The sequence below is a fragment of the Pseudophryne corroboree genome, chromosome 2 (genome assembly GCF_028390025.1).
Source record: "Pseudophryne corroboree isolate aPseCor3 chromosome 2, aPseCor3.hap2, whole genome shotgun sequence".
Taxonomy (NCBI): Eukaryota; Metazoa; Chordata; class Amphibia; order Anura; family Myobatrachidae; genus Pseudophryne; species Pseudophryne corroboree.
The window spans coordinates 138919191-138934776 of NC_086445.1; positions in this window are offsets into that span (position 1 = coordinate 138919191).

A 15586-nucleotide genomic window follows, 5' to 3' on the forward strand; every position below is an offset into this window, starting at 1 on the left:
ATAGAGAAAATATACATCACATGAGATCTCGACGAGCTGATGATGATTTGAATTTCTCTGGTATCCGATATAGGCAATAGTTCTTTTTCAATTCAAATCAATCTCCAACATGAAATTCATAGGAAACAAGAAATAAAAAATAAAAAGAGGCATGCAATGTGTAGTATTGTTTGTCATCAGACAATATAAGTAAGTCCTGTGACTTCTCCAAAGGGAAAAGAGCCCTATATGGTGAAATTCTTGATAGTTGAGAAAGGGAAAGTTCCTCACCACCTTTTCATTCAGAGATGAACGTACCAAAACTCACTTGAAATAGTGTAGACTCATGCATATCAAGGTATCTTTAAAAGTAGAGAACAATAATATAAAATTTGTTCAATTAGAACGTACCACACTCACTTTCTTGGAGTGTGGGTATCCTCACATAACGGTTTCTTTATAATGGATGTGAATGCAGCCGTTTATTTCCAAAAAGAAATTAGTTTATTGTCGCACAGTTAATAAAAAATTAATTAAAAATATTTCTCCTTATATATTGCCATCACAGGGTATGTACAAACAAGGTGGGTCAGATGAAATGAGACTGACTTAGGTGAATTCCGGACTAACACCTAGGTAACACCCGTGTACTATACCTTAACAATATGGATGGTAACAGGAGGATGCTGTAAAAACACGTATAAATCACTGTCTGGGAGCACCGCACCAACGCCGTTTCGACCCAATGGTCTTTTTCAAGGTATGTGCCCAGACAGTGATAGACAGGATATTTATACCATAAAACAGGAAGCAGTAAAGGAACATGGGTAATGGCTTCTATTACCATAATAAACTTACATTAACATCAGTGGTTCTTATCTTTAAACCAGATTCATATAGTCCAAATCTTCTATATATATATTTCCAGTTAGAATAGCCAGTTTAATAAACGTACACTAGCTTATATGTCAGACGAGATCGCGGATTATCCACTTCCGCGTTCCAACATGCGTTCCACGGGAACCGGAAGTAGGCTGTGATCGAGTTTAATTAGGAATCAACCATTGTGTGCTAGAACTAATCTATAAGTACATGCATTCCCTCTATATATTAAGAGGACATCATGTTCCCAAAAGGGATAAGAGAGCCGGGCTGCTCGGAAAAAGACGATCGCGGGACCTTCTATTTCCGCGTCCCGGCATGCGTTCCACGGGACCGGAAGTGACCCGCGATCAAGTCTAAGTGGAAAATATATGCAGTGTCTAAATGCATTCCACCAGAATGGAGATAATAGTCGATCTTTGTTTATGGGGTGAATTTTATGGTTTATATAACACTTCTACGGACTAACTTGAAGTATATAAGATGTGAACACTTTATTTTGGGATTAAATTGATTCCCTCATAAGTGTTCCATTTATGGAAACCGCACTTCCGCGTTCCAGTGTGCGTTCCATTTAACCAGAAGCAACCTGCATATATATCTATATCACTTTAGCACAAAGTTATATGTCTAACAGAATGTAATTAAAACAAATAAATCAGCCTCAGGGGCAGTGCACTTAAAACAATTCGAGTTGTCAGAAGCACCCGTCAAAAACGAAGCTTAGGGGTGTAGCAGGCTCTGTGTTGTATTGCATTTCAGCATACGAGGCCGAAACCAATTGCTTGTTTAAGGTAACGTTGGACGCAATAATAGATTTTAGGGAGATTTCAGGGAATACATTTTTCCATTTCTTATATTTATTTTTTAACAAATGATAGCAACATCACACTGCGACTCACAGCACTTATCAATGCAGTGGTGCGCCTATTTCTGAACACAAACAAGTTTAAAAACAAACAAACAACATTTTTTTGTTTTTTAACAATTGACAACATGTTCACACTGAGACTCACAGCGCTTATATTATCAAAGTAGGGGCACGACCTGGCTCTGAAAATACAATTCTTTAAAATCTATTTTTATATATATATATTTTTTTTTTTTTTCTTTTTTCTTTTTTTTTCTTTACACACTGCTGCGAATCATTGAGCTAATATTATATCAATAGTGGCACACACCAGTATGCACCAATAAAAGGTTAATGCTACATTGTAGAAAGAAAGAAAAAAAACAGTGCACCAAGGGTTAATTCTGGGCTGCACACTCGGCAGTTGCATTACCAGTAAGTAAAGGGTGCTGCGGGCAGTGACAAAAAAACAACTCCAGTGTGCATCAAGGGTTAATGCTGCCCCTGTATTAGGTGCTCTGTGCTGGGCAAAAAGGGTTAATGCTGCAGTTAAGTTACAGCACCAGTGTTACACACTTATCCATAGTGCAAGTAATGTAGATGTTCACTTCCTGCACTATAAAAATAACAAAGATTTTTATTTATTTATTATTATTATTATTATTATTATTTTACTGTTATTACATTTAAAATATGGTCTGTATTGGGCTTACATCCCTTGAATTTCTTTATCTGTTCTTATAGGCCCTACACACTGGCCGATATTCTGAAAGATATGAACGATCTCGTTCATAAATGAACGAGAACTCGTTCATATCTTTCAGTGTGGAGACTCCAGCGATGAACGATGGGCGGCCCCGCGCTCGTTCATCGCTGATCTCCCGTCGGCTGTGCATGCAGGCCAATATGGACGATCTCGTCCATATTTGCCTGCACTTCAATGCAGCCGAGTGACGGGGGGAGTGAAGAAACTTCACTCCCCCCGTCACTGCCCCCCCGCCGCCGGGTTGCTCGTCGGCCGTATCGGCCGTCGGGCACCTCGGCGGCGCATCGCCGAGTGTGTAGGGCCCTTTACTCTGACCATGGTGGTCATTCAGAGTTGTTCGCTCACTAACAGTTTTTAGCAGCCGTGCAAACGCTATGCCGCCTCCCACTGGGAGTGTATTTTAGCTTAGCAGAAGTGCGAACGAAGGGATCGCAGAGCGGCGGGAAACTTTTTTTGTGCATTTTTAGAGTAGCTCAATACCTACTCAGCGCTTGCGATCACTTCAGACTGTTCAGTTCCTGTTTTGACGTCACAAACACGCCCTGCGTTCGCCCAGCCATGCCTGCGTTTTTCCTGGCACGCCTGAGTTTTTTCGAACACTCCCTGAAAATGGTCAGTTGACACCCAGAAACGCCCTCTTCCTGTCAATCACTCTGCGGCCAGCAGTGCGACTGAAAAGCTTCGCTAGACCTTGTGTAAAAATACAACGGCCGTTGTGAAAGTACGTCGCGCGTGCACATTGCGCCGCATACGCATGCGCAGAAGTGCCACTTTTTTGCATCATCGCTGCGCAGCGAACATTTTCAGCTAGCGATCAACTCGGAATGACCCCCTATGTTCAATAAAGAATGATAGCAAAACATTCTTTGTTATTTTTTTTTATTTTTTTTAACATCCTACATCAGAGGTTCTCAAATGTGGCCCTCGAGGCACCCCAAGAGTCCAGATTTTAGGTATATCCATGGCTCAGCACAGATTGTTAAATCAAATTGACTGAGGTGTTGATTAAGTCACTTGTGGCCAAACCTGGACCGTTGGGATGCCTTGAGGACTGCGTTTGAGAACACCTGGTCTACATCCATCTATCTTGGCCAGTATTAATAACACTAGGGCAGAGGTTCTCAAACACATTCCTCAAAGCACCCCAATGGTCCATCAGTGCTTGGCCACAGTTGACTTTATTAGCGCCTCAGTCAATTTGATTTAACCATCTGTGCTGAGCCATGGGTAAAACTAAAACCTGGACCGTTGGGATTCTTGAAGACCGCGTTTGAAAACCTCTGCACTAAGAATGTGTGAAGGCTAGTATTAATAACACTAGACATGTGGGGCCAGTATCTATAACAGTAGACATGTGGGGCCAGTATTATTAACACTAGGGACGTGGGCGCCCGTTAAACAGTGACCCCTCGGTTTAAGTCCTTGCTAAAGCTTCTTCCCTTCTGGTGGTCATGTGAAATGGCAAACGACTCACTGTGGGAGAGACTTATATCAAATCCAAAACACGCAAGATCAGACATTGGGAAGGGGATCTGGACAGTATCCTGGCAGACGGAATACCGACGCCAGAATCCCGACACAACACAGAATGCCAGCGCTGGGCTCCCGACATTAATGACTATCCCCACACCGGGATCCCAAACGAGCATGTCACAGGCCGCCGGAGAGGTTAGCCGCACACATGGGGGGGAGGGGGGGGGGGGGGAGGCACCTCTAAGGAGGTTTACGGGTAGACTGTGTGTGCGTGTGTGTGTGGAAGGGGGGGGGGTGTGTTTGTTTTATGGTCAGGCTGCGGGAAAGGTGGGTTAGGGATCAGGGTTAGCATTAGGAATCACTCCGTGTCGGTATATTCAGGACTGGGCTCGGATTCTCTTGGATCCCAGAAGTGCGTGTGACCTCGGTTCTTGGAGAACCGAGCCCGCTCATCTCTAAGAAGTACGGGCCTAATTCAATTAACAGCGGTAATTTACCACTCCAGGGAAAGGGTGGTAGCCTCTGGATTTTACGCTATTCAATTACAGATCCTGTTTCTTGCACGATAAATTACCTTCTCATGCAATTTAACACATAGAATCCAGGATAAGTTCCCAGAGCTGTGGGTTAACGGGTTCGCAGGGCTGATGCGGATGCAGTGAGCATAGAGAGATGGAGCCAGCCAGGAAACTGCTGCAGCACACTGCTAACAAAAATGAGAAGTCACAGGCTCAGGAGGTGAGTGCCAATCCGTCAGTGTGGCTGCCAGTGTAAGTGGGTGCAGGGGAACGGCCAGTATTGTGGGGTGGCTCAGGCCCCTTAGCAGCCCCTCCCCCTGCACATATATCTACGCCAATGGATAGTGGTGAGAGGTGTGGTGGGTAGGGCACCACAAATCATCTTATTGTCCCCTTTTGTTGTGCATGGGATCTGGGAGGTTAACCTACTCCCCAGGGATCTATTGGACGTTGTTATTATTATTATTATTATTACTTTTCATATATTATATTTCATATCGCTTTACAATTGGGGGCAAACAGTAATAGAACAAGACTGGGTAATAACAGGCAGACACATGGGTAAGAGGGCCCTGCTCTCAGGCTTACAATCTATAACATCTCCTGACATGAAAAACAGGTACACATTTGACAGAGATACTTTTCATATCATATGTAGTGACCCCATGACTTTTACATTACCTCAGAAATTTAGTGATCCACAATTACCGTATATACTCGAGTATAAGCCGACTTTTTCAGCACGTTTTTTTGTGCTGAAAAAGCCCCCTCGGCTTATACTCGAGTCAGTGGAAGGAGGGACACAGAGGGCACAGCGCGCGGCTCTCCTGTGTCCCTCCTGCGTCTCCGGCGGCGTGTGTGTGTGTGTGTTAAATTAACTGCCCGTTCGTGAGCTCTGATTGGCTCACGAACCGGCACTTCATTTAACACACACACGCCGCCGGAGACGCAGGAGGGACACAGGAGAGCCGCGCGCTGTGCCCTCCGTGTCCCTCCTTCAGAAGACAACGCGGGAGCGATGGAGGGTAAGTACCCTTCCTGGCACTGTGGGGCATATCTGGCAGCATGAGGGCACATCTGGCACTGTGGGGCATATCTGGCATGAGGGCACATCTGGCACTGTGGGGCATATCTGGCAGCATGAGGGCACATCTGGCACTGTGGGGCATATCTGGCAGCATGAGGGCACATCTGGCACTGTGGGGCATATCTGACATATCTGGCAGCATGAGGGCACATCTGGCACTGTGGGGCATATCTGGCAGCATGAGGGCACATCTGGCACTGTGGGGCATATCTGACAGCATGAGGGCACATCTGGCACTGTGGGGCATATCTGACAGCATGAGGGCACATCTGGCACTGTGGGGCATATCTGGCAGCATGAGGGCACATCTGGCACTGTGGGGCATATCTGGCAGCATGAGGGCACATCTGGCACTGTGGGGCATATCTGACATATCTGGCAGCATGAGGGCACATCTGGCACTGTGGGGCATATCTGGCATCATGAGGGCACATCTGGCACTGTGGGGCGTATCTGACATATCTGGCAGCATGAGGGCACATCTGGCACTGTGGGGAATATCTGGCAGCATGAGGGCACATCTGGCACTGTGGGGCATATCTGGCAGCATGAGGGCATATCTGGCACTGTGGGGCATATCTGGCAGCATGAGGGCATATCTGGCACTGTGGGGCATATCTGGCAGCATGAGGGCATATCTGGCACTGTGGGGCACATCTGGCAGCATGAGGGCATATCTGGCACTGTGGGGCATATCTGGCAGCATGAGGGCATATCTGGCACTGTGGGGCACATCTGGCAGCATGAGGGCATATCTGGCACTGTGGGGCATATCTGGCAGCATGAGGGCATATCTGGCACTGTGGGGCATATCTGGCAGCATGAGGGCATATCTGGCACTGTGGGGCATATCTGGCAGCATGAGGGCATATCTGGCACTGTGGGGCATATCTGGCAGCATGAGGGCATATCTGGCACTGTGGGGCACATCTGGCAGCATGAGGGCATATCTGGCACTGTGGGGCATATCTGGCAGCATGAGGGCATATCTGGCACTGTGGGGCACATCTGGCAGCATGAGGGCATATCTGGCACTGTGGGGCATATCTGGCACTGTGGGGCATATCTGGCAGCATGAGGGCATATCTGGCACTGTGGGGCATATCTGGCACTGTGGGGCATATCTGGCAGCATGAGGGCTGTGTACGGCTAGAGCTGCATTTCCCACCCTAGGCTTATACTCGAGTCAATGAGTTTTCCCAGGTTTTTGTGGTAAAATCAGGTGCCTCGGCTTATATTCGGGTCGACTTATACTCGAGTGTATACGGTATTCTGAAAGGCTGAACCATGTCCTTGAATATTAAACGTTGCAAACATGGCACTTTTCTTACATAACTAATATCTGTCACTTTATACATATTCATACACACTATAATGTCCAATGAACCATTTATGGCTCTCTATGCTGCCTAACGGTTTTAGTACATAATCCCCTTGAGCTAATACCGGCCTGTGATTGTTAATAAAACATCTCCAGATGGTTATAAAGATAGGTGAAATGGTCATTACACACAGAAATGGCGAAGGAGACCCTCTATATGGGGACAGGATCAGCCACAGGTGGGACATTTATTGCAAGTTTTAATGAACACATAGAGCACATGCTCAGAATATTAATCTGTGTAATCTTCAATTTGTTCATCTACACAGTGATCTCATCAAGAGTTATTGTTTCCCATGCAGATAAGTATAAGCAAACAGAAAGAACTACAGCAATATCCCAGAGGAGCCTTCGACAAAGGACAGATGAATGTTACACAGCAATTGTTTTAATCTGAAGCGTTGCTGCAAGCGATATAACTTGTGTTGCCATATTGCCCTCTCATATAGCCAATTCAGCATCATTCAGATCTGTCTGCACACAGTTCATATCCCTTCATCTCACTGGGCTTCAGTTTCTGGCTGTAAAACAGGCTTAACAGATGGTCAGAGAAGAATAGCATATTGTCCTACATAATGTATGCTATTTATATATACTGACACAGTGAGTTTTAGTATGTTTTAAAATTCTGTAAACATAATCTGAATACTGCACATATTCTGTATATTTCTCTAACGTCCTAGTGGATGCTGGGGACTCCGTCAGGACCATGGGGAATAGCGGCTCCGCAGGAGACAGGGCACAAAAGTAAGCTTTTAGGATCACATGGTGTGTACTGGCCCCTCCCCCTATGACCCTCCTCCAAGCCTCAGTTAGGTTTTTGTGCCCGTCCGAGCAGGGTGCAATCTAGGTGGCTCTCTTAAAGAGTTGCTTAGAAAAAGTTTTTAGGTTCTTTATTTTCAGTGAGTCCTGCTGGCAACAGGCTCACTGCTACGAGGGACTTAGGGGAGAGAAGTGAACTCACCTGCGTGCAGGATGGATTGGCTTCTTAGGCTACTGGACACCATTAGCTCCAGAGGGAGTCGGAACACAGGTCTCGCCCTGGGGTTCGTCCCGGAGCCGCGCCGCCGACCCCCCTTGCAGATGCTGAAGATTGAAGAGGTCCGGAACCAGGCGGCAGAAGACTTTCAGTCTTCATCAGGTAGCGCACAGCACTGCAGCTGTGCGCTTTGTTGTCAGCACACTTCACACAGCGGTCACGGAGGGTGCAGGGCGCGGGGGGGGGGGGGGGCGCCCTGGGCAGCAATGTAGAATACCTGTATGGCGAAAAATACATCACATATAGCCCTTGAGGCTATATGGATGTATTTAACCCCTGCCAGATATCACAAACTCCGGAGAAGAAGCCCGCCGAAAAGGGGGCGGGGCCTATTCTCCTCAGCACACAGCGCCATTTTCCCTCACAGAAATGCTGGTGGGAAGGCTCCCATGCTCTCCCCTGCACTGCACTACAGAAACAGGGTTAAAACAGAGAGGGGGGGCACTGATTTGGCGATATGAATATATATTAAATGCTATAAGGGAGGAACACTTATATAAAGGTTGTCCCTGTATAATTATAGCGTTTTGGTGTGTGCTGGCAAACTCTCCCTCTGTCTCCCCAAAGGGCTAGTGGGTCCTGTCCTCTATCAGAGCATTCCCTATGTGTGTGCTGTATGTCGGTACGTGTGTGTCGACATGTATTAGGAAAATGTTGGTGAGGAGGCGGAGCAAATTGCCTGTAATGGTGATGTCACTCTCTAGGGAGTCGACACCGGAATGGATGGCTTATTTATGGAATTACGTGATAATGTCAACACGCTGCAAGCCGGTTGACGACATGAGACGGCCGGCGATCAAATTAGTACCTGTCCAGGCGTCTCAAACACCGTCAGGGGCTGTAAAACGCCCATTTACCTCAGTCGGTCGACACAGACCCAGACACGGACACTGATTTCAGTGTCGACGGTGAAGAAACAAACGTATTTTCCTTTAGGGCCACACGTTAAGGGCAATGAAGGAGGTGTTACATATTTCTGATACTACAAGTACCACAAAAAAGGGTATTATGTGGGATGTGAAAAAACTACCTGTAGTTTTTCCTGAATCAGATAAATTAAATGAAGTGTGTGATGATGCGTGGGTTTCCCCCGATAGAAAATTATTGGCGGTATACCCTTTCCCGCCAGAAAACACCCCTTAGGGTGGATAAGGCGCTCACATGCTTATCAGAACAAGTGGCGGTACCATCTACAGATAGGGCCGTACTTAAGGAGCCAGCTGATAGGAGGCTGGAAAATATCCTAAAAAGTATACACACACATGCTGGTGTTATACTGCGACCAGCGATCGCCTCAGCCTGGATGTGCAGAGCTGAGGTGGCTTGGTCGGATTCCCTGACTAAAAATGTTGATACCCTTGACAGGGACAGTATTTTATTGACTATAGAGCATTTAAAGGATGCATTTCTATATATGCGAGATGCGCAGAGGGATATTTGCACTCTGGCATCAAGAGTAAATGCGATGTCCATATCTGCAAGAAGATGTTTATGGACACGACAGTGGTCAGGTGACGCAGATTCCAAACGGCACAAAGATGTATTGCCGTATAAAGGGGAGGAGTTATTTGGGGTCGGTCCATGGGACCTGGTGGCCACGGCAACTGCTGGAAAATCCACCGTTTTTTACCCTAAGTCACATCTCTGCAGAAAAAGACACCGTCTTTTCAGCCTCAGTCCTTTCGTCCCTATAAGAGTCATATCTGCCCAGGGATAGAGGAAAGGGAAGAAGACTGCAGCAGGCAGCCCATTCCCAGGAACAGAAGCCCTCCACCGCTTCTACCAAGTTCTCAGCATGACGCTAGGACCGTACAGGACCCCTGGATCCTACAAGTAGTATCCAAGGGGTACAGATTGGAATGTCGAGACGTTTCCCCCTCGCAGGTTCCTGTAGTCTGCTGTACCAATGTCTCCCTCCGACAGGGAGGCAGTATTGAAAACAATTCACAAGCTGTATTCCCAGCAGGTGATAATAAAATTACCCCTCCTACAACAGGGAAAGGGGTATTATTCCACACTATATTGTGGTACTGAAGCCAGAAGGCTAGGTGAGACCTATTCTAAATCTGAAATATTTGAACACTTACAAAGGTTCAAATCCAGATGGAGTCACTCAGAGCAGTGATAGCGAACCGGGAAGAAGGGGACTATATGGTGTCCCGGGACATCAGGGATGCTTACCTCCATGTCCCAAAATTTGCCTTTCTCACCAAGGGTATCTCAGGTTCGTGGTACAGAACTGTCACTATCAGTTTCAGACGATGCCGTTGGATTGTCCAAGGCACCCCGGGTCTTTACCAAGGTAATGACCGAAATGAGGATTCGTCTTCAAAGAAAATGGACGACCTCCTGATAAGAACAAGGTCCAGAGAACAGTTGGAGGTCGGAGTAGCACTATCTCAAGTAGTTCTACGACAACACGGGTGGATTCTAAATATTCCAAAACCGCAGTTGTTCCGACGACACGTCTGCTGGTCCTAGGGATGATTCTGGACACAGTCCAGAAAAAGGTGTTTCTCCCAGAGGAGAAAGCCAGGGAGTTATCCGAGCTAATCGGGATCCTCCTAAAACCAGGAAAAGTGTCAGTGCATCATTGCACAAGAGTCCTGGTAAAAATGGTGGCTTATTACGAAGCGATTCCATTCGGCAGATTTCACGCAAGAACTCTTCAGTGGGATCTGCTGGACAAATGGTCCGGATCGCATCTTCAGATGCATCAGCGGATAACCCTATATCCAAGGACAAGGGTGTCTCTCCTGTGGTGATTACAGAGTGCTCATCTTCTAGAGGGCCGTAGATTCGGCATTCAGGATTGGATGCTGGTGACCACGGAGGCCAGCCTGAGAGGCTGGGGAGCAGTCACACAGGGAAAAAATTTCCAGGGAGTGTGATCAAGTCTGGAGAATTCTCTCCACATAAATATACTGGAGCTAAGAGCAAATTTATAATGCTCTAAACTTAGCAAGACCTCTGCTTCAAGGTCAGCCGGTATTGATCCAGTGGGATAACATCACGGCAGTCGCCCACGTAAACAGAAAGGGCGGCACAAGAAGCAGGAGGGCAGTGGCAAAACTGCAAGGATTTTTCGCTAGGCGGAAAATCATGTGATAGCACTGTCAGCAGTGTTCATTCCGGGAGTGGACGACGGGGAAGCAGACTTCCTCAGCAGGCACGACCTCCACCCGGGAGAGTGGGAACTTCATAGGGAAGTTTTCCGCATGATTGTGAACCGTTGGGAAAGACCAAAGGTGGACATGATGGCGTCCCGCCCGAACAAAAAACGGGACAGGTATTGCGCCAGGTCACGAGACCTTCAGGCGATAGCTGTGGATGTCCTGGTAACACCGTGGGTGTAACAGTCGGTGTATGTGTTCCCTCCTCTGCTTCTCATAACCAAGGTATTGAGAATTATAAGACGTAGAGGAGTAAGAACTATACTCGTGGCTCCGGATTGGCCAAGAGGGACTTGGTACCCGGAACTTCAAGAGATGCTCACAGAGGACTAATGGCCTCAGGAGCTAAGAAGGGACTTGCTTCAGCAAGTACCATGTCTGTTCCAAGACTTACCGCGGCTGCGTTTGACGGCATGGCGGTTGAACGCCGGATTCTAAGGGAAAAGGCATTCCGGAAGAGGTCATACCTACCCTGGTCAAAGCCAGGAAGGAGGTGACCGCACAACGTTATCACCACATGTGGTGAAAATATGTTGCGTGGGTGAGGCCAGGAAGGCCCCACGAAGAAATTTCAACTAGGTCGATTTCTGCACTTCCTGAAAACAGGAGTGTCTATGAGCCTCAAATTGGGGTCCATTAAGGTTCAAGTTTCGGCCCTGTAGATTTTCTTCCAGAAAGAATTGGCTTCAGTTCCTGAAGTCCAGACATTTGTCAAGGGAGTATTGCATATACAGCCCCTTTTGTGCCTCCAGTGGCACCGTGGGATCTCAAAGTAGTGTTGGGATTCCTCAAATCATATTGGTTTGAACCGCTCAAATCTGTGGATTTGAAATATCTCACATGGAAAGTGACCATGCTGTTGGCCCTGGCCTCGGCCAGGCGATTGTCAGAATTGGCGGCTTTGTCTTACAAAAGCCCATATTTGATTTTCCATTCGGACGGGGCAGAACTGGGACTCGTCCCCAGTTTCTTCCTAAGGTGGTGTCAGCGTTTCACCTGAAACAACCTATTGTGGTGCCTGCGGCTACTAGGGACTTGGAGGACTCCAAGTTGCTAGACGTTGTCAGGGCCCTGAAAATATATATATATATATATATATATAATTCCAGGACGGCTGGAGTCAGAAAGTCTGACTTGCTGTTTATATTGTATGCACCCAAAAAGCTGGGTGCTCCTGCTTCTAAGCAGACTATTGCTCGTTGGATTTGTAGTACAATTCAACTTGCACATTCTGTGGCAGGCCTGCCACAGCCAAAATCTGTAAATGCCCATTCCACAAGGAAGGTGGGCTCATCTTGGGCGGCTGCCCGAGGGGTCTCGGCTTTACAACTTTGCCGAGCAGCTACGTGGTCAGGCGGGAACACGTTTGTAAAATTCTACAAATTTGATACCCTGGCTGAGGAGAACCTGGAGTTCTCTCATTCGGTGCTGCAGAGTCATCCGCACTCTCCCGCCCGTTTGGGAGCTTTGGTATAATCCCCATGGTCCTGACGGAGTCCCCAGCATCCACTAGGACGTTAGAGAAAATAAGATTTTACTTACCGATAAATCTATTTCTCATAGTCCGTAGTGGATGCTGGGCGCCCATCCCAAGTGCGGATTGTCTGCATTACTTGTACATAATTATTGTTACAAAAATCGGGTTATTATTGTTGTGGGCCATCTTTTCAGAGGCTCCTTCGTTGTTATCATACTGTTAACTGGGTTCAAATCACAGGTTGTACGGTGTGATTGGTGTGGCTGGTATGAGTCTTACCCGGGATTCAAGATCCTTCCTTATTGTGTACGCTCGTCCGGGCACAGTACCTAACTGAGGCTTGGAGGAGGGTCATAGGGGGAGGGGCCAGTACACACCATGTGATCATAAAAGCTTACTTTTGTGCCCTGTCTCCTGCGGAGCCGCTATTCCCCATGGTCCTGACGGAGTCCCCAGCATCCACTACGGACTATGAGAAATAGATTTATCGGTAAGTAAAATCTTATTATTTCAGTTTCCAACTATATAGTTCTAAATTATAATGCAGCCGGCACTTAGAATGTCTTCCAGCCACATTTTGCTACTTAAGAAAAGCAATGGATTTGTAATAGTGTTCATATTACAGCCCCCGCTTCTATTTTAATAAAGCCATGCAGTACTAACCTCAACTCCACTGTTTTACTAATCATTTCCTGTAACCCCTCTGATTTCATCTCCACTTCTTCCCCAGTACGGAGCAGGCTCATCATCGAGAGAAACAGATGTGGTGTGAAGGAGGCGGCTCACTACTTAGGAGGGAGAGCTACCGGATCCCGGGACATACTCTTATCTCCGAGACAGAACTGTTTGTAGAAGAGGGTGCCTTTGGCAACTCCCAGGGCCGGAAAGTAGTGCAGAAAGAGAGGGGGGTGGAGGGTACATATTACTCGGGCCCAGGTCTGATGGAGGTGCCCAGTGAGGGTCTAGTAGGGGCCCAGGCCTCCTCCCCCTTACCTGTCAGCAGCAGCTGCAGCTCTTCTCCTCAGTCCAGCACACGCTGCTGTGTACTGGACTGTAGTGTGGCCATGGAGGTGCTTAAAATACTTTTTTTTTTTTAGTATTTTTTTCTAAGGGTACATGACAACACCTCCTGTGATTAGGCCACACCCCTTGAAAATTACCTGGGCCCAGCCCGGCTCTCGACTGCCCTGGGGCTGGACTGAGACTAAAAATAGGCCCTGGTGCTTATAGCATCTGGCTCCTGACAAACTCCTCCCCTTAGTATTAATGAATCCTCCTACTTCTTAATCTATGCCAGTGGTTCTCAAACCTTTTTGAATCACGGTGCCCTAGAGTATCAGAATTTTTTTTCATGGCACCGCTAGGCCAAAAGTTTCTTATTGAGAAATTTAGAAAGAAATAATAAGTAAACTATGTTTATATTTCATCCTTAAGTTCAATTGTGTGGTGAGGGACAAGATTTGCTTCTGTTTGTGCATATATTTTATAATTGGCAGCCACCAGCTCTGGTTTTGCCTATTACATTGACCATAAATTATTTGAATTGTTCCTCAACCATCAACCCAGGGCTCCCCCGCAAATGCCCTGAGGCACACAGTTTGAGAACCACTGCACTATGCTCTTACAAATATAATTAATATTAGAACAACATACAAGTGTACATCATTATCTGTAATAAAATACACTCAACAGAGCATATCCTACCAGGAATTCAAACATGTGCCATGGTCAGACATTCGGTATTTGGTTGGTTCAGTTCAGTAAAGCTGGCACTTCATTGGTGTAGGTCACACACAAAGAAATGGCAAGGCATTTTCCCAGCTGACCAAGCCCTAGCTTAGGATAAAGATGTTCACTGTAGGAATTATTTTAGGGCAGGAGTGCTGAACACAGAGAAGTATACATTTTTGTGCACCAAAGGAAAAGCGTAATTACATGCAGCACGGGAGCATGCAAAACAAAAATGGAGGGGGACACATCTGTACATAAAGAACATTGGTACCCACCTCCATAATTCAAGCAAGGAGCACATGCTACTTCGTCTTGCGCTGAAAAAAACAGGTGTGGGCTCGCTAGGAAATGGAGTGACCACACAATAGTATCGTCAATTCAAATTATGCCACACAGTAGTGCCCCTTACACTGCAGAGTAGTGCCTTTAGTAACATTATACCTGACAGTAGTGCCTTTAGTCACATTACACCGGACAGTAGTGCTTTTACTCACATTACACCGTACAGTAGTACCTTTGGTCACATTACAGCAGACAGTAGTGCCTTTAGTCACATTACACCGGACAGTAATGCCTTTAGTCACATTACACCGGCCAGTAGTGCCTTTAGTCACATTACACCGGCCAGTAGTGCCTTTAGTCACATTACACCGGCCAGTAGTGCCTTCAGTTACATTACACCACACAGTAGTGCCTTTACACATATTACACCACACAGTAGTGCCTTTAGTCACATTACACCACACAGTAGTGCCTTTAGTCACAGTACACCACACAGTAGTGCCTTTAGTCACATTACACCAGACAGTAGTGCCTTTAGTCACATTACACCGGACAGTAATGCCTTTAGTCAAATTACACCGGACAGTAGTGCCTTTAGTTACATTACACCACACAGTAGTGCCTTTAGTCGCATTACACAACACAGTAGTACCTTTAGTCCCATTACACCACACAGTAGTGCCTTTACTCACATTATACCGCCAGTCACATTACACCACACAGTAGTGCCTTTAGTCACATTACACCGCACAGTAGTGCCTTTACTCACATTACACCACTGTAACACTGTAGGGGAACAGGCTCTGTCTCCTGGGGTAGACAGCAGTGTGCAGCATCTGAGAGATCATATGAGTCCAGTTTTGTGGTGCAACTGGCCGCAACCAGTTTTATTAAGCAGAAAATAAAAATAAACATCAAAAGAAAATGCCTTGCCTGTCCAGCACTAAC